This window comes from Mandrillus leucophaeus, unplaced genomic scaffold, assembly GCF_000951045.1.
Source record: "Mandrillus leucophaeus isolate KB7577 unplaced genomic scaffold, Mleu.le_1.0 Scaffold134, whole genome shotgun sequence".
In the NCBI taxonomy this organism is placed as follows: domain Eukaryota; kingdom Metazoa; phylum Chordata; class Mammalia; order Primates; family Cercopithecidae; genus Mandrillus; species Mandrillus leucophaeus.
Window position 1 is genome coordinate 3,801,129 of NW_012101299.1, and position 18,360 is coordinate 3,819,488.

The 18,360-nt window shown below is 39.0% G+C and overlaps 1 protein-coding gene across 1 annotated transcript in view; it reads right to left on the reverse strand.

Annotated features, from left to right (window-relative positions):
- The window catches only part of LMBR1 (limb development membrane protein 1), a 169,833-nt gene extending 156,249 nt beyond the window's left edge, over window positions 1-13,584 (reverse strand). The window contains exons 1-3 of the mRNA XM_011973086.1: window positions 13,511-13,584; window positions 10,465-10,518; window positions 2,959-3,098 (exon numbers count right to left, since the gene is read on the reverse strand). The gene's annotated coding sequence lies outside the window, so the exon portion shown is untranslated. The remainder of the gene's footprint in view (window positions 1-2,958; window positions 3,099-10,464; window positions 10,519-13,510) is intronic.
- Window positions 13,585-18,360: the final 4,776 nt, after the last annotated feature.

Here is an 18,360-nt window from a genome sequence, read left to right on the forward strand (position 1 = left end):
TGAGGCAGAAGAATGTCGTGAACCTAGGAGGCGGAGCTTGCAGTGAGCCAAGATCATGCCACTGCACTCCAGCCTGGGCGACAGAGTGAGACTCCGTCTCAAAAAAAAAAAAAAAAAATTTATATATATATACACACACACACACACATACACGCTAAAAACATGTGGATTTTTCCTTGTTTGTACATTTTAGTATTTTTCATATTCTGTATAGTGCACACACACTACTTTATGAACAGAAAAAAAATAACGGAGTGGTTGGTGTTGCTGTTGTTCTTAATATATAGGGCCACAGTCTCAGCAAAAGCTTAAGGGATTGCGCTAAGGTAGCACGACCTACAAAAACTGTCTTCTACGTTTTCTCAAACAACAGGAGACAGGAAATACACTCGTCTTACATATAAAACTGGTAATCTCTTAAATTTAAACTTGCTCTTTTCCTCCACTGGATTACAGCACCATGAACATAACAGCAATGAAAAAAGAATATACATTATTAGTCTAATGCACCACAGCCTTCTACAGCAACTCCAGTAATCACGTGTCACACATAAAAAGTGACATCTTGGCAACATCTCTAGTCCCAGCACTTTGGGAGGCCAAGGTGGGAGGATCACTTCAGTCCAAGAGTTCAAAACCAGCCTGGGCAACCTGGCAAAACCCTGACTCTACAAAAAAAATACCAAAAATTGGCTTGGCGTGGTGTCATGCACCTGCAGTCCCAGCTACCTGGGAGGCTGAGGTGGAGGTTCGCTCAGGAGGTCGAGGCCACAGCTGTCTCTTATACACATCTAGATGTGTATAAGAGACAGGGCTGAGGTGGAGGATCCCCTGAGCCCAGGAGGTCGAGCCTGCAGAGAGCCATGATCATGTCACTGCACTCCAGGCTGGGCGACAGAGTGAGACCCTGTCTCAAAAAAAAAAAGGGATGTTTTCCAAATGCAAAATGCCAACTATAAAAACTAAAGCATACTTAACTGTAACGCTACTACACAGGCAAGTTATTCCATTTTTTTCCTTGGATTTGAGATCCCAACACTTCTTTTTTTTTTTTTCTTTTTTTTTTTTGAGACGGAGTCTCGCTCTGTCGCCCAGGTTGGAGTGCAGTGGCCGGATCTCAGCTCACTGCAAGCTCCGCCTCCCGGGTTCACGCCATTCTCCTGCCTCAGCCTCCCGGGTAGCTGGGACTACAGGCGCCCGCCACCTCGCCCGGCTAGTTTTTTGTATTTTTTTTTTTAGTAGAGACGGGGTTTCACCGTGTCAGCCAGGATGGTCTCGATCTCCTGACCTCGTGATCCGCCCGTCTCGGCCTCCCAAAGTGCTGGGATTACAGGCTTGAGCCACCGCGCCCGGCCCCAACACTTCTTTATGTTAACTCAGAAATCCCAAATTCCCTGACCTATAATACAAATGTAATGAAAACACGCTATCTCTGATACATATTTTTTTAAGTCAAATGGCAACTTAGCTTAAATATTGTCAAAGAAGGACATTTAATCATTAACTCATAAGGTTCTTACTAAGAAAAAAAATTTTCAAAAAACTTTTACCTTAAAACGAGATGAAGAAATTGAAATACAAAACAAATTAAAATAATTATTAACACTGATAACACCAACAAGTAATAACATTAACAAAATAATAACTAGCAATATAGTTACTAGTAACACAAATCAACACTAATAAAATGAGAGAGGGGTATGCGCATGATGAGCAAGAAAGATATCCAAATTCCTAAGAGCTGTAGTTCTAACACATAATAACAAAATCTTAACAAAGGATAAATGCTAGAGGTGATAGACACCCTGTTTACCCTGACGTGATTGTTTTGCATTGCATGCCTGTATCAAAATATCTCATATAGCCCATAAATATATACACCAACTATGTACTCACAAAAATTAAAATTAAAACATTAAAAAATAAAAATAAATTAGAACGCCTCAAAAAAGAATTACACCAGTATGTTCTATGAGAGACAAGAGTTCAGTTTACATACACTAAATTGACTTGTAAAAACAATGAGTCTTCAGAAAGAAAGAAAACACCTCACAGTCTAAATAACTATCATAATAGCTACCACCTATTAAGTGCCTACTAAAAGACAGTTACTTTACATACATCATTCCTATTCCAAAAACAAGCCGGCAAGCTGGGTTTTATTTATCATCCCAGTTAAGACAATAGGAAACCGTGGCGAGAGGACAGCGGCTTGCCCAAAGACTACAAAGCAATACACCACGATACCTATTTGTACTTGACATAGAGTGTTTTTCCCCTTCTATATTTTGAAATGACTAAAGAAACTACTAGCAAATAAATAAAATAGAAACTATAGCTGCTGTTTTTTAGGTCTTTTGAGATGGAGTTTCACTCTTCTTGCCCAGGCTGGAGTACAATGGTGCAATCCCGGCTCACTGCAATCTCCACCTCCCAGGTTCAAGTGATTCTCCTGCCTCAGCCTCCCAAGTAGCTTACAGGCGTGCACCACCACGCTTGGCTACTTTTTATATTTTTAGTAGAGATGGGGGTTTCTCCATGTTGGCCAGGCTGGTCTTGAACTCCTGACCTCAGGAGATCCACCCCTCCTCGGTCCACCAAAGTGCTGGGATTACAGGCCTGAGCAACTATGCCCGGCCAGTTTTCTAGTTCTTAAATGGAGGCTAAGTTCTTCTGACATATTTAGATAAACCAAAATTCTCTTGCTAAATACTGAAATGAATTTATCAAAATCGTAAGTATAAAAACTGCTTCTTGACTAAGAGAAAAGACTTTCACAACTAATTAAACATAAAAATGATAAGTAAAATCTGGTTTTCTGACATTATTAAAGACCCAAATCATTTACTGGAGGAAGTCACAAGTTACGAAGAAAACTAAGAAGAGAAAAATCTAAAAATATGATACAGTAAAAAAATAAAATACTGATTGTGATTCTATTAAGCAACATATACTAACCATGAATCAGGGAGCCATTTAGCCACTGAATATAGTAGTTGTGGGGAAAAGAAAGCAGGATTTCATTGCTGATTATTGAGAAAGGCAAAAGCAAAACAGCCCCAGCTGACACGGCGAGGGTGAACGTGCTCAAAAACAACCTGGAAGAAAGGAGAGTCATCGTCACAAGTGATCTGAAAAAGCAATGAACATGAAAGTCATCAAAAAGAAGGCAAACTCCTTTATGTTTTAATCAAAAAAGCATTATATTAAGAATTTTATTAAATACATGTAGTTGGGAGACAAATGATACACATATGGGCCTAGAAGTTAAACTAGATAAACTCTAAAACTCCTTACTCTATGAAAATATCAGTAAGTCTAGCAAGTAGTACCTAAAAGACAAACATACACTGAAGACACAGTACTTCACATATTTTACAAAGAAAAAATTGTAGTTCATTCCTCTTTGAAATATAAGTATTTATTTCACAATTGCATTTAACAACTTTGACAACATATGCTAACAGCAATGCAACAACTGAGGTGAAAAAATTACTGTGAAAGCAGTATAAAAAAAATTAATTTAAAATGTTTATTTTAGAGGGGAAAAAAACTTAGAAAGCCTGACATCTCTTTAATGGGTAAAGATTAAATAAATTATAGTAATACACAACAGGAAACTATTAAACAATATTGTACTATTCATATTTAAAGCACTACTTTGTCATTTAAAAAAATAAGATAGCTTCAATAGGTACTAATATGGAACAATATCTAAAATAAGTCAACCAAAAAAAATGAAGAAAAGCATGAACAATAAATGTAAAACATGCTCTCCCCCCAACAAATTCATATTTATACAGAGGTACAAAAGAAATCCAGCATAATATGTAACAATTCCATAGAAAGGAGGGATTATAAGGGGCTTTCACCTTCTCAGTTATACATTTCTGAAACACTTATTTTTTACAACAAACACCTAACTTTTTAAAAGATTTTACAAGAATAAATTGGCAAAGGAAAAAAGAACTTCACCAATATTAGAGATAGAATGGATATTAAAGTTCTATTAAAGTTAATATTGGAAGAAAGTAAAAATAAATGTAAGAAAATATTTTTAAAAAGCACGAAAAAAAAATACTAAATACCCAAAAGCACATCTAACAGAGAAACTTTGAGGCCAATGCCATCTTGTGGCAACCAACAGAAGTGTATTCCTACTTAAAAGCCAAAAATAACCAGGATTCGTTGGTTCAGTAAATCAATGATAAATGTTTAACTGTAGACCATATGATACATACCAAAAATACAACTGAAATCAGATATAGAATTTCTGTAAATTCGTTTTGCTGAATAGACACTGTGTTTCCTGGGAAAAGCCCTCAGACAAGTGCTGTCTCAGGGTCCACAGCCAACTCTGGCAGCGACCAGCCAGCAAGCGGTCTCCAGCAAGCTTCTCCAGTCACGGGAGGAAGCTATCCCGATAGCTATCATTCCTTCCCGTAATAAAATTGAGATCAAATCCAAAATCTCACCATTCCATGTCCCGCACGGCTATCCCAACATAATTTTCCAGGCTCTTCTCTCACCATGTCCCATTTTGACATACACTTAGACTTACCTAACTCCTTCATAGCCCAAACAAGAAATAGATTTTCAGGACTCCTTGCCCCTCTGCACAGTCTACTCACTCCCTAGAACACCCTCTAAGTTGCATGGCAAACTCATACATGAATTTCAAGACAGATCCCAAACATCATTTGCCCTGTGAAGCATTCCTCAACTTCACCTTCTGAAATGGAGCATTATTTTTAAAAATTACATCTTCAGAGTAATGCATCTTTTCTAATTGTGGTAGTAATAAGACAAGTGTTTCCCCAAATATCTGACATTTGTAACTATCTCCTTAATCCAACCGGGAAGAGAATAAAATAAACCTTTGTCTAAATAAAATAAGGTGATGAGGGCATGCACTCAGATGCTGAATATAACTAGTCACTGAATATAACTAGTGTAAAAATTAAAAAGCCCTATCTATAGATATTGTGAAGTGTCTTTGCAAGATGATGATGAATTAAAACAATAAAACCACCTTATATCACTTTAACACTCCACAACGCTTTCATATACTTTCAGTAAACAAGGATCAGGATCCTCGGATTATGAGTCTCTCATCTCCTATTCTTAACCCCCATCATCAGGGATGTGGGATATGATGAGGTTTCTCTTCAAATAACTTGATCAATCTTTTATTCTTTAATTCATAGTACCCCCCTCTTCCCTTTTCCACCTTTTTTTCCTTCTTGCCTTTGTTAGATGCCCAGGCATGTCACAGTACCAGGCGTTATCAGTACCAGCTGACATTCCTTTCCTTATTTGGAAAGAGGACTAACTTTCTAGCTCATTAGACACCCCTTCCCCTTTCCTCTCCACTTTCTTTTATGTGCCCACCTTATCTAAAAAAAAATCATATGTTTAGCCAACCAGGATTAGACTGTACAATCCGACCCCAGCCAATGGGGAAAGGGTACAGGGCAGGACTTGCGTCAGGAATAAAAGATCTCATGCCCCTTTGTTCAGGTGTGCTCTCATGGCGACTGGCCAAGGAGGCACCCCTCTGCACAGAAATAAAATTGCTCTGCTAAGAATCCTTTGTTTGAGTGTTCAATTTCCTTAGGATTTTGAGTGTTGTTCCTAACAGTGATATGGTTTGGATATCTGTCCCCTCTAAATCTCATGCTGAAATGTGATCCCCAGTGTTGGAGCTGGGGCCTTATGGGAGGTATTGGATCATAGGAGCAGACCCTACAGTAATGAGTGAGTTCTCATTCTGTTAGTTCACAAGAGAGTTGGTTGTTTAAAGGAACCTGGCATCTCCTCTTCAATCCTGATCTCCCTTCACCTCCCACCCTGAGTAAACGCTTCCTGAGGCCTCACCAGAAGCCATGCAGATGGTACTGTCATGCTTGTACCTCCTGCAGAACTGTGAGCCAAATAAATCTTTCTTTATAAACTACCCAGTTTCAAGTGTTCCTTTATAGCAAAACAGACTAACACAGACTAACATAATCAGGCTCTTCCTAAGCTTTCTACCATGGCCCTGCTGCTCATTGCCAGAAAATGACTGAATCTCCTGTTTCAGAGTGAAAAAGGGGGTACGATCCCTTCATACTTACCACCTGATAAAGCTACCAACGGACACAATTATTCTCCTATCTGTCAACCTCCTGCTCACCTGTGCCAATCTCTACCTCTGCCGTCTCCAGGGGCCTTGCTTCACTGGTTAGTCATCCTCCCTCTAGCTGCTGACCAGCCAAAAATAAATATCCTCAGGTGCTTCTGCTCTTTCAAAATGCTTCTGAAGCAGAACTCACATATCACACCTTTACTTCTTGATCCTCAACTTCTTTATTAGCCCACTGCAGTAGGACTTCTGCTCCTCACCCAGTTCTAAAAAGGCGCTCCTTATGTTCAAATCCATCAGATACTTTTTAATTGCAATCTGAATATGACCTTCTATGACATTTCAAATTGATAAGCACTACTTCCTTCTTGAAACTCTTCCCCCAACTTCTACAATATTCCCTCTTCCTCATTTTTCAATCTCAGACTCAATGTGACACTCAATTTTTTTAAACAAAAAATAAATGCTTTTTTATTTATTTGTAGTTATCAATAAAATGAAAGACCTCACATTTTTAAAACTCCACTGCAAAATACAGGTTATCATAAAAATGTATTTCATGGGTTAATATTTCAATATATATTTTTAATTAAAAAAAAAACTAATCATAACCAAAACCTGCCACTTTACATCTTAAAGTTTAACAGGTTGATAATATCTAATCAGGAAGTACATGTGGAAACAAGACTTCATTATGGTTGAATTTAAATCATTCAAAATTATTCAATAAGATGTACACAGTGTTGATGACAAAGAAAGTTTCATATTTCACATTTTGCTCACACCCTCCCAAGTATCATCAAGAGGTCTGATTTTCTGGGCAACAGAAAAGTAACAAATTGAGTGACATTTTACATTCATCTGTGAAATGTTGGCATACCAGCATTCAATCTTAAGTCTTCATCTCAGCTAATCAATAAACATTTGCTGCATGAACTAGGCTTTCTAATAGTCACTCTAAACCAGTGGTTCTTAAGCAGTAGCACTATCAGGATCACCCATGGAGCTTTTGTTAAAGTCCATCTCGGAGATTCTACCTCAGGGGGTCTTTCAGGTGAGGCTCCCTCACTAGACAAGTATTTGCAGAGTGCCTGCTCCCCTGTACCAGCACTGTGCTAGGCACCTGAGAACAGTGAAGGAACACAAGCGAACATTCTTGCCCAAGGAGGGCTTATCCTGGACTGGAAAGAGTCAGGCAATAAACAATAAAACATTAAATATGTAAATGCATAATATACTAAAGATAAGTGCTACAGGAAAACAGTAAGGAGGACTGGAAATGGGGAGGAGGACATCAATATTAAGTGTGGCACTTAGGGAAGGCCTCACTGAAAAGTTGAGACTTAGGGAAAAACATAAAGCAAAACAAAACTGAAGAAGGTGAGAGTGAATTCAGTGGGATATCTGACAGAAAAGAATTCTAAGCAGGCCGGGCGCGGTGGCTCACGCCTGTAATCCCAGCACTTTGGGAGGCTGAAGTGGGTGGATCACCTGAGGTCAGGAGTTCGAGACCAGCCTGACCAACATAATGAAACTCCATCTCTACTAAAAATACAAAAATTAGCTGGGCGTGGTGGCAGGCACCTGTAATCCCAGCTACTCGGGAGGCTGCTGAGGCACAAGAATCGCTTGAATCCAGGAGACAGAGGTTGCAGTGAGCTGAGACTGTGCCACTGCACACTCCAGCCTAGGCAACAAGAGTGAAACTCCCTCTTAAAAAAAAAAAAAAAAAAAAAAAAAAAGAATTCTAAGCAGACAAAACAGGTCAAAAGCCTTTAGGTGGAGGAAACATTAATTTCACACCTATTGTGCATCAAGCACCCTACCCTAGTTAGGTTTTTTTGTTTTGTCTTGTTTTTTTGGCAAATGTTATTTAATCCACACAACAGCACTCCAAAGTAGGTGGGAACTCTGTTTTACATACACAGAAAGTGAATATTTCTCAATCTCTTCTGGACTCAAGTTAATCATGGGTCCAGAATTTGAACCCACGTCACCCTAACTCATCAGTTCTCACTCATTCTACCACAGCAAAAGACAAAGAGATCAACAGGGGGAGGGAAGAAAGACAGGGGAGACTAGGTCAGACTCCTTCTCTCAGGTGACCCTCTTCCCCATGCCCCTCCCCTAACTGTATCACCACTTTATACGAACCCACTGACCTTCAGGAGGAGGATTTCTGTATGCATCCCCAGGCTATGGAAACCACCTGTGACTCGGAAAACCCAAACCCCTTGCACGTGCTGTGCCAGCTGCCCCAACAGCAGATAAAGATGCTCCTGGGCATCTACCGTAAGAAAACAGCACATCACCCTATTGTCATTCAACGTACTTTTAGGGGTAAAAGACAAAGTGCTGTGTTCTTTTCCGTTTATAAATTATGGATCTACAAGTACACTGAAGTGGATGTACCACCACAGGTGGCACCAGACCGAATGGAGAGGAGAAAGGTACGTATCTCACTTGCCCTTCACACCTAGAGGGTTTCACATGGAGAGAATATCTACCTCTTACTCAGTCTCTTATTCGTTGTAGCTTTTGTGAGGTGAGTGAAGTGAATTTTTAAAGGAGCACTAATTTATACAGAGGAAAAAAATGATTCACTTAATTTTCACAAATGTCACAGGGCCAGGAATAAAACTAAAACCCCTAATTCTGTAAATTTACAACATCAAGTTTTGGGCCTAGGTTTTAAAGCGACAAAGAAAGAATTTTCAGCATAAAGTTACAGCTATTTTTGTTTCTTATCTAGCTTCCCTATGTCATTTAAAATAAATTACCAAATCTAGTAAATCACAATCCATTTATATTCATTTTTCAGTTATGAAACAAATCAGGCCGGGTCAAGTCATTTACTAGCTGGGAGTTATTAATTTCTTTACTGAGGTGAAATTCACATTACAAAAACTTACCATTTTAAGGTGAACAATTCAGGTGTGTGCAGTTCATTCACAATGTTGCACGATCACCTCTTTCTTTCATGTTCATCACCCCAAAATAAAATGCCAAACCTATGAAGTAGCTGCTCCCCATTCTCCTCTCCCTCAACCCCTTGCAATCATCAATCTGCTTTTATCTACTCTGGACATTTCTTATAGATGGAATTGCACACTATGTGGCCTTTTGTGTCTGGCTTCGTTCACTTACTATGGTCCATCCACACTGCAGCACATATCAGTACTTCATTTCTTTTACGGCTGAATACTATTCCATTGTATGTAGAAGCATTTATCTCTATGTATGTACAAGTATGTGAAAGCACATAGAATCTTTCTCTTCCTCTTCCCCTTTTCTTAATTCCTCATCCTCCTAAGCAAAGGATGCATAATCTGATACTAATTATGAAGAAAGATCAGACAAAACCAAATAACTACCTAATAATCTTCAAAAATATCAAGGTCAGGAAAGTCAAGGAAATACTGAAGAAGTGTTTCAATCTGAAGGAGACTAAAGGACACGACACCCAAATGCAGTGTGTGATTCTGAACTGGATCCTTTCACCACAGAAAGGACATTATTGGGATAACTAGTAAGTTTGAATGGAGTATGAATGGTACTGCTGTCTATGCTAACTTCACCATTTTGATACCTAGGTAGAATGCACTGTTTAGAGGAATTATACATGGAAGTATCCTGAGGAAATGAAGCATCAGATGAGCAACTTCTAAACAGTTGGAGTAAAAAAACTTTTTCTTCTACTTCCACCTTTTCTATAAACTTGAAATTTCAAAAGAATGTTAATGTATCAATAAAAAAATCCTGGAATACAGAACTTTCCTACATAGGGACATCTGTGCAATTTCACACTTAAGCAAAAACTAACAGAAAGGAATTCGCTGCTTTCCATTGAGTTTGATACTTCAATAAAAGTAACAATAAAATTTATTGATACTTCAATAAAAGTACAAGGCCTCCCTATCATATCTCACTGGTGTACATAAGGAACCTACAAGACAGTCTGGATCCACCTTCCTGCTCACGGCAGACAGGCTCAGTTAACCCGAGACGTCTGCTGCCTGGTTCAAGGACATCACAGTCTTCTCAGCAGAATGTGCAGACAGCCAAGAGTCTTCTTTCTTATGACCAGGCAGTTAAATTAAGGCCATTTCCTCATTTAATCCCCTGAAGATAAAATCTGTCAGCTCCTTAAATATGCAAATTTCAATAGGAGACAATCAGTGCTAAATTATCCACGCATATTTGCTTACGCGTGCTTTCTAAAATTTATACGATAGAGCTTTTGTAATGTGCTGGGTGAATATTTTCCATACTTCTGTCCAAAAATTAGAATTGGATTTTGAGAATTGATGACTTCAGAATCAGAAACAGAACAATTGAGCTTTAAAATACATACGAAATCCTGTTGACGATGGCATCTTCATCTTCCTGTTCATCTGCAAAAACATTTAAGGTATTAATATTCCTTTATCTTCTAACAAAATGTTTCATTATTAAAACTATAAACACAATATAAACAAAAGGCAATTATTGATTCAGCATAGATCTAAATTTAAATCTTATTAAATCCAGCAGTATGGTATATAGAAAATGGGATGTTTTGATTAACAAAATCCTGTTAATAAAACCACCATATGTAAATTAAAATTTGCTCAAGAAAATAAAACTTAGTAGAACCTTAGGACCACTACAAAGTAAATTGTTATACAATGTTAAGTGAAACTGCTAATAAATAAAATTTTCTGGTTAACAGCCAACAAAAATTACTATAAAATTAAAATTCAGAAACATAGAACTCATCTAATTTTCCATAATTTGCATTTGTCATTAATAATAGTAACAAGGAATCTCCTGGACCATCCTAAATAACTTGGATACTACTGCCTCAGTAACTCATAATTATTGTTACAAACAGAAATTGGCTGAGCACAATGGCTCACGCCTGTAATCCCAACACTTTGGGAAGCTGAGGTGGGCAGATCTCTTGAGCCCAGGAATTCAAGACTACCTTAAGCAACATAGGGAGACTCCATCTTTACAAAAAAAATTTAAAAATTAACTAGGCATGGTGGCATATGCCTGTAGTCCAGGATACTCAGGAGGCTGAGGTTGGAGAATCACTTGAGCCCAGGAGGTCGAGGCTACAGTCAGCCATGATTGCCCCATTGCTTTCCGGCGTAGGGGACAGAAGGAGATCCTATCTCAAAAAAAAAAATTGTGTGTATATGTGTATATATACATATATTTAAAAATAAAAATTATATATAATGTATAATAAAAATATATATAATTATATATAAATATATTAAATATACTGAAATACATTTGAAATTATATATAAAGTTTGCTTGATCTTTTTTAAGTAGCCAATGGCCTTCACTCTGCTACTCTCCTCCTTGCTCATGCCTGTCAGCAATCTCTTTTGTCCTCCCACATAAACTTATAAGCTAAAGAGATTGCCCAATTGTAAGAATACCACAGGCTGAGCACAGTGGCTCATGCCTGTAATCCCAGCACTTTGGGAGGCAGAGGCAGGCGGATCACGAGGTAAAGAGATGGAGACCATCCTGGGCAACATGGTGAAACCCCACCTCTACGAAAAATACAAAACTTAGCCAGTGTGGTGGTGGGCACTTGTAATCCCAGCTACTCGGGAGGCTGAGGCAGGAGAATCACCTAAACCCAGGAAGCGGAGGTTGCAGTGAGCCGAGATCACGCCACTGTACTCCAGCCTGGCGACAGAGCCAGACTCCGTCTCAAAACGAACAAACAAAAATACCACAAACCCTCCTGGTCTCTCCTTCTTATATGCCTAAGGTCCTCCAAGACTCTCTGCTCAGGTCTCTGGAATTCTGAGTACCCACCTGCTTCAGTATCAAGGGTATATTTGGGACATTCTGTTAGTCCACCTCCATTCTTAATTCTAAGATTCCCAAAAGAACTTTTATAACCAAAGGGACCACAAAAGAATATAGTCACAATTAATTTTTATATACTGTTGTGCTCACATCCAATTAATCATCAAATCTTGGCCAGGTGCAGTGGCTCACGCCTATAATCCCAGCAGTTTGGGAGGCCAAGGCGGGCAGATTACCTGAGGTCAGAAGTTCGAAACCAGCCTGGACAATATATTGAAACCCTGTCTCTACTAAAAATACAAAAATTAGCTGGGCGTGGTAGTGCACGCCTGTAATCCCAGCTACTAGGGAGGCTGAGGCAGGAGAATCACTTGCACCTGGAAGGTGGAGGTTACAGTGAGCCGAGATCACGCCACTGCACTCCAGCCTGGGCAACGGAGTGAGACTCCATCGCAAAAAAAAAAAAAAAAAAAAATCAAGTCTTAAAGAATGTGTTAATATCTCCACATTCATTTCACTTCTATTTCCAGCACACTACCAACTAAGTCCAGGGTCCTCATCACTCTCCCACCACTCCTGCATTACTCTAAAAATGATCTAATAAATCTCCAATTTTCCCACTCACCAACCTCTAATTTCACTTAGAAAGATGCAATTATATACAGTCATTCTTTCTCTCTCCCTCCTTCTGTGTCTACAGTCCATGAAACCATGCCAATGAAATTTTTTTACAGCTACGATACTATTTTGAATCTGTATCTTCAAAAATTTTAGAGGTTATAGAATCCATGGAGTACTTCAAGTGCAGTCACAGAGCCAAGTAACAGTACTAAAGTAATGCACTAGAGCAGGCACTAGAACCTATTTCTCTCAAAAGTCCCACAAGTTTAAACTGATAGCATAATATTAAGAAATCATTAAGTATTCATACAGCACCTACTATTAGCCCAACATCACAAGCAGATATCCTGTGATTTTCAGAAAACAGCTGAGATTTAACAAAAAATAGTAAGGTACTTGCTTAGGTACTTATAAAACCCTGACCTAAAAAGTCTGAATTAATGAGCACAAAGTTCATTAAAAAGAGTAAAGATATGGTAGTCCCTCTGGCTGGATAAGGATATATGTGAAAGAATAAAAGGATAATACAAGATGCCGGTAATTGGATACTAAATGGTATTACGGAGACTCTAAATATCTACCACATGCTCTAGTAGCCAGCAAAGGTATGCGGTGTGGATGAGTTAAACATTCAAAGTCAGAGCTGCTCACAAGGAACCAAATATCCTTATAAACTCTGGAATTTCCCAGACACTAAATAGCCTAGCACTATTCTTAGTTGGACATAAGAATTGTGATAAACAAGGACTCTGGTCTAAGAGGATGACTCTAAGAGTAGTCAAATTCCCTGGAGGTTATTTTTAGGTCTCTTAGTACCAGACAACTGCTTACTTCAATCACCGGCATATTCAATGCACTATGACACTGAAGTGTACTAATATATCCCATATACCATGCCTAGACCATTTGGCATTCTAACAAAGGTTTTAATTGAAATGTTTCCACTTGCCTGATTTTCTCTTGTATCTTGTGATGATGAAGTAGGAAACGACGTAGAGAATGGCAAAAAGAAGGAAACATATCTGAAACAAAACAAAGTTAACGGATCATTTACTTTTTTGCATATCTTTTTTAAATACTAGAAGATATATCTGTGATATTTACAGGAAAAAAGGATTTAAACTACTAAAAAGTTAAAATGTTGGACATTTTACTCATTAAAGTTTTAATAAACATAGGCTGGGCATGGTGGCTCACACCTGTAACCCCAGCACTTTGGGAGGCCAAGGCAGGTGGATCATCTGAGGTCAGGAGTTTCAGACCAGCCTGGCCAACATGGTGAAACCCTGTCTCTACTGAAAAATACAAAAAAAAAAATTAGCAGGGCATGGTGGTGGGCACCTGCAATCCCAGCTACTTGAGATGCTGAGGCAGGAGAATCGCTTGAACCCGGGAGGCGAAGGTTGCAATTAACCCAGATCACGCCATTGCACTCCAGCCTGGACAACAAGAGTGAGACTCCATCTCCCAAAAAAAAAAAAAGTTTTAATAAAATATTAATTTATATGAACTAGTCAATTAGTCCTGTTTAATACCATTAAAAACAAACAAACAAAAAAAGCCCAATGGAGACTTTTCTTTCCGTAACTTGATCTTGATCAAATATTTTTCAAAATCATGTGGAAGTGTGAAGAACCAGACCATCACCACTGACAATTCTGAAAAATAAAGTCAATTAGAAACTACTAACACTACCAAATATTAAAACATTATCAAAAGCTTCAATTCATTTAAAGAAGGTGCTGGCACCAAACACTGACAGATACATTAAACAAATTCCACTATATAAAAGTTTAACATACAAATGGAATCACAAATCAATGGGGGTGGGAAATAATTATTCAATAAGTATACCCCATATCAAAACAAAAGGCAGTTGAAGAAGAGATTTCTTTAAGATAGTATTAAATTCTGTATTTTTAATTTTGCTTTTTTTTTTTTTTCCTCTGAGACAGTGTCTCACTCTGCTCAGGCAGGAGTACAGTGGCACAATATTGGCTCACTGCAACCTCCCCCTCCCAGATTCAAGCGATTCTCCCATCTCAGCCTGCCAAGTAGCTGGGAATACAGGTGTGTGACACCATGCCTGGCTAATTTTTGTATTTGTTGGCAAAGACAGGGTTTTGCCATGTTGGCCAGGCTGGTCTCGAACTCCTGACCTCAAGTGATCTGCCCGCCTCAGCCTCCCAAAGTGCTGGGACTACAGGCGTGGGCCACTGCAACCAGCCTAATTTTGCTTTTTTAATTGACAAATAAAAGTTATACATATTTACTGTGTACAAAATGTTTTAAAATAAGATACATTGTGGAATAGCTCAATCAAGCTAATCAGCATACTCATTACCTCAAATATTTATAATTTTTTGTGATGAGAAGAACACTTAAAATCTACTTAGTGATTTTCAAAATACAATACATTGTTATTTATTATAGTCTTCATGTTATACAATAGATTTAAACTTATTCCTCCCACCTAACTGAAATTTTGTACCCTTTGACCAACATCTCCCCAAGCCCCCAAGCCCTAGTCCCTGACAACCATCATTCTACTCACTGTTTCCAAAAGTTCAACATTTTTAAGTTTCACATATAAGTGAGATCATGCAGTATTTGTCTTTCTGCGTCTGCCTTATTTTACTCAACCTAATGTCTTCCAGGTCCATCCACGTTGCTGCAAATGACAATATTCTTTCTTTTTTATAGCTGAATAGTATTCCCTTGAATATACTACATTTTCTTCATCCACTCATCTGTTGGCAGACACTTAAGTTGATTCAAGAACTTCACTATTGTATAGTGCTGTCATGAACATGAGAGGGCAAGTATCTCTTCAACACATTGATTTCATTTCTTTTGGAAATATACCCAGGAGAAGTACTGCTGGGTCATACGGCAGCTCTATTTTTTATTTTTTGAGGAACCTCCACACTGTTTTTTATAATGACCATACTAATTTACATTCCCACCAACAATGTACAAGGGTTCCCTTCTCGCCACATCTTCATCAACCCTTGTTATCTTTTGGGTTTTTGATTACAGCCACTCTAACAGATGTGAGGCGATTAGCTCACGGTGGTTTTGATTTGTAAGTCCCTGATGATTAGTGACGTTGAACGCATTTTCATATACCTGTTGGCCATCTGTATGTCTTCTTTTGGGAAATATCTATTCCAGTCCTTTGCCCTTTTTTTTTTTTGATGGAGTTTCACTCTTGTTGTTCAGGCTGGAGTGCAATGGTGCGATCTTGGCTCACCGCAACCTCCACCTCCAGGTTCAAGTGATTCTTCTGCCTCAGCCTCCCAAGTAGCTGGGATTACAGGCTCGCACCACCACGCCTGGCTAATTTTGTATTTTTAGTAGAGACAGGGTTTCACCAGGCTGGTCTCGAACTCCTGACCACAGGTGATCTGCCTGCAGCAGCCTCCTAAAGTGCTGGGATTACAAGCATGAGCCACGGTGTCCGGCCGCCCATTTTTTAATCAGGTTAATTGTTTAATTTCAATTGAATTTCTACCAGATCTGGGGAATGACAGACTGAAAAAAAGGATGGGTCAAGGAACAGGAGATCTCATTACACTCAAAGACCAAGTGTGCTAGAAATAAAGGTCTGCCACAGCTTGATGTGGAACATGGAAAAAAAACTGAAGACTCTCAAATGAAACCACTCTGAGTGATGATAAAGTCTACAGAATATCCATGCATGGATTTCTGAAGAAGTACTGGTGGCCATACGACTGAGAACAACTTTGGACCAGGACAGTAGACATTCCCTGCACATCATCATGCAGGAATGACAAACTGAGAATGAAGAGGACTACTAGCTGTGTGCCAAAGCTCTCTCAATACACAAGGGAGAGGAACAGAAGACAATACTGACAGCAACCAAAAGCACCAACGGGCATCAAAATCCCCTGCCGCTGGAAGCCAATGACCTGTTGGGAAAACTGGCTAGACAAGAAAATGTTAACAGCATCGCTATCTTCTCCCAAAATTATTTGGAGTGTAGAAGATGGGCCAAGAGGAAAACCAGTTCTTGGTGAAGAAATGTAAATGGAGGGGGTCTTCTAAGAAGTTGAAAATAAGGAGGAAATTTTTATAATGGGATGGAAGTCTGAGTAAGGCTAAACGAGCAATGGAAAGAAGACAAACACAGTGAATTATGAGATTAAAGTCAGAGAGATTAGATGACTAAGGGAATTAAAATGTAGGACAGAGGCTGATTTAAATTCATTCACTCAACAATTATTTACTGTGGGCTTGCTGTATACCAGGGATTCTTCTAGGAACTGGGACATAGCAGTGAGCAAAATTGTAGCCCTCATGGAGTTTACAGTACACTGCTAGAAAAAGACAATAAATACATATAAAGTGTGTCAGATGACAATTATGCAACTTTAGAGGAACAGGAAGTGCCAGCAGGGGTGGGGACATGTCTCACTAATAAGGTGACATCTGAGGAAAGAGTTGTGGGACAAGAGGGGCCAAGACATGCAGAAATCTAGAGAAGGGGGGAGGATTTGAGGCAGAGAGAACAGTAGTGCCAAGGATCAGAGGCAATAATGGCTCCGGTGTGCTCAAACAATGAGGGGGCAGAAGTAAGAGACAAGGTCAGAGATTAATGGGAGCCCACTATTCGGGTCATGCAAGACTCAGGTACTGTGTCGGTTTTTACCCTGAGCGAGATAGAATTCCATTGTAGGATTCTGAGTAGAGGGTGATAGGATCTGACACAGTGCAAAAGGCTCCCTATAAGTGCTACACAGAAAATAAACTGGAAAGGGGCCAGGACAGAGGCAATGACAGCAGACAACAGAGAACTGCAGGAAGCCGAGAGCAGCCACTCGGACCTGCGCAAGGAGGTGCTCAGAAGAGATGGAGTTCTGGGTATGTTTTGAAAGCAGATATGGTAAGATTTGCTAGAATAAATATAAGATTCTTTGCCTGAGAAACTGGAGAGACAGAGTTGCCATTTCAGCACTCGGGAAAGATTACAAGAGGAGTAGTTTTGAGGGAAATTTATGTATAGCTTACACTGTTGAATCTGACATACATATAGTTCACTCAGGTCAAGAGGCTGGATGGGCAGTTGGATAAAAATCTGTACATTCAGAAGAAAGGGCCAGGCCATAAATTTTTTAAAACCTTAGAATCATCAGCAGATGATATTTGAAGTCCTGAGACTAGATGAGATTTCCATCCCAGGGAGTAAGGATAGCCAGAGAAGAGAAGTCTGAGAATAGAGACCTAGAGCTCTCAAATCTTTAGAATCAGCTCGACAGAAGGATTCACAAACGCTGACTGAGAAGCAGCAGTCGGCGAGGGAGGAGGCAAACCAAGAGACTAGATGGCTTGAAAGCCACATGAAGCAAGTTTATTTAGGAAAATGGAATTATCAACAGTGTCAAATGCTGCTGACAGGCCAAGAAAGATGAGGACTGAGAATTGACAGCTGGATTTAGCACCATGGAGGTCACTGGCGACCTTGACAAGAGTTGATATTTGATAGAGTAGTGGAGGTAAAACCCTGAAGTAGATTAAGAAAGAAGAATAATTGGAAACAGAAATGCAAGTACACAGAACTTTCCAGGAGTTTGATTATAAAGAGGAGCAAAGAAAATGTGAAGGGAATGTGAAGTCAAGGGTTTTTTTAAAAAAAGAAAAAGCATTACAAACGATTATATGAATAATCCAGTAGAGAGAAAAATTATTGATGCAAGAGAAAAAAGAAATAATTGCTGAAGTTACGTGCTCAAGTTGTAGGAGTGATATAAAATTTATCCATAATAAAAAGGAGGAGAA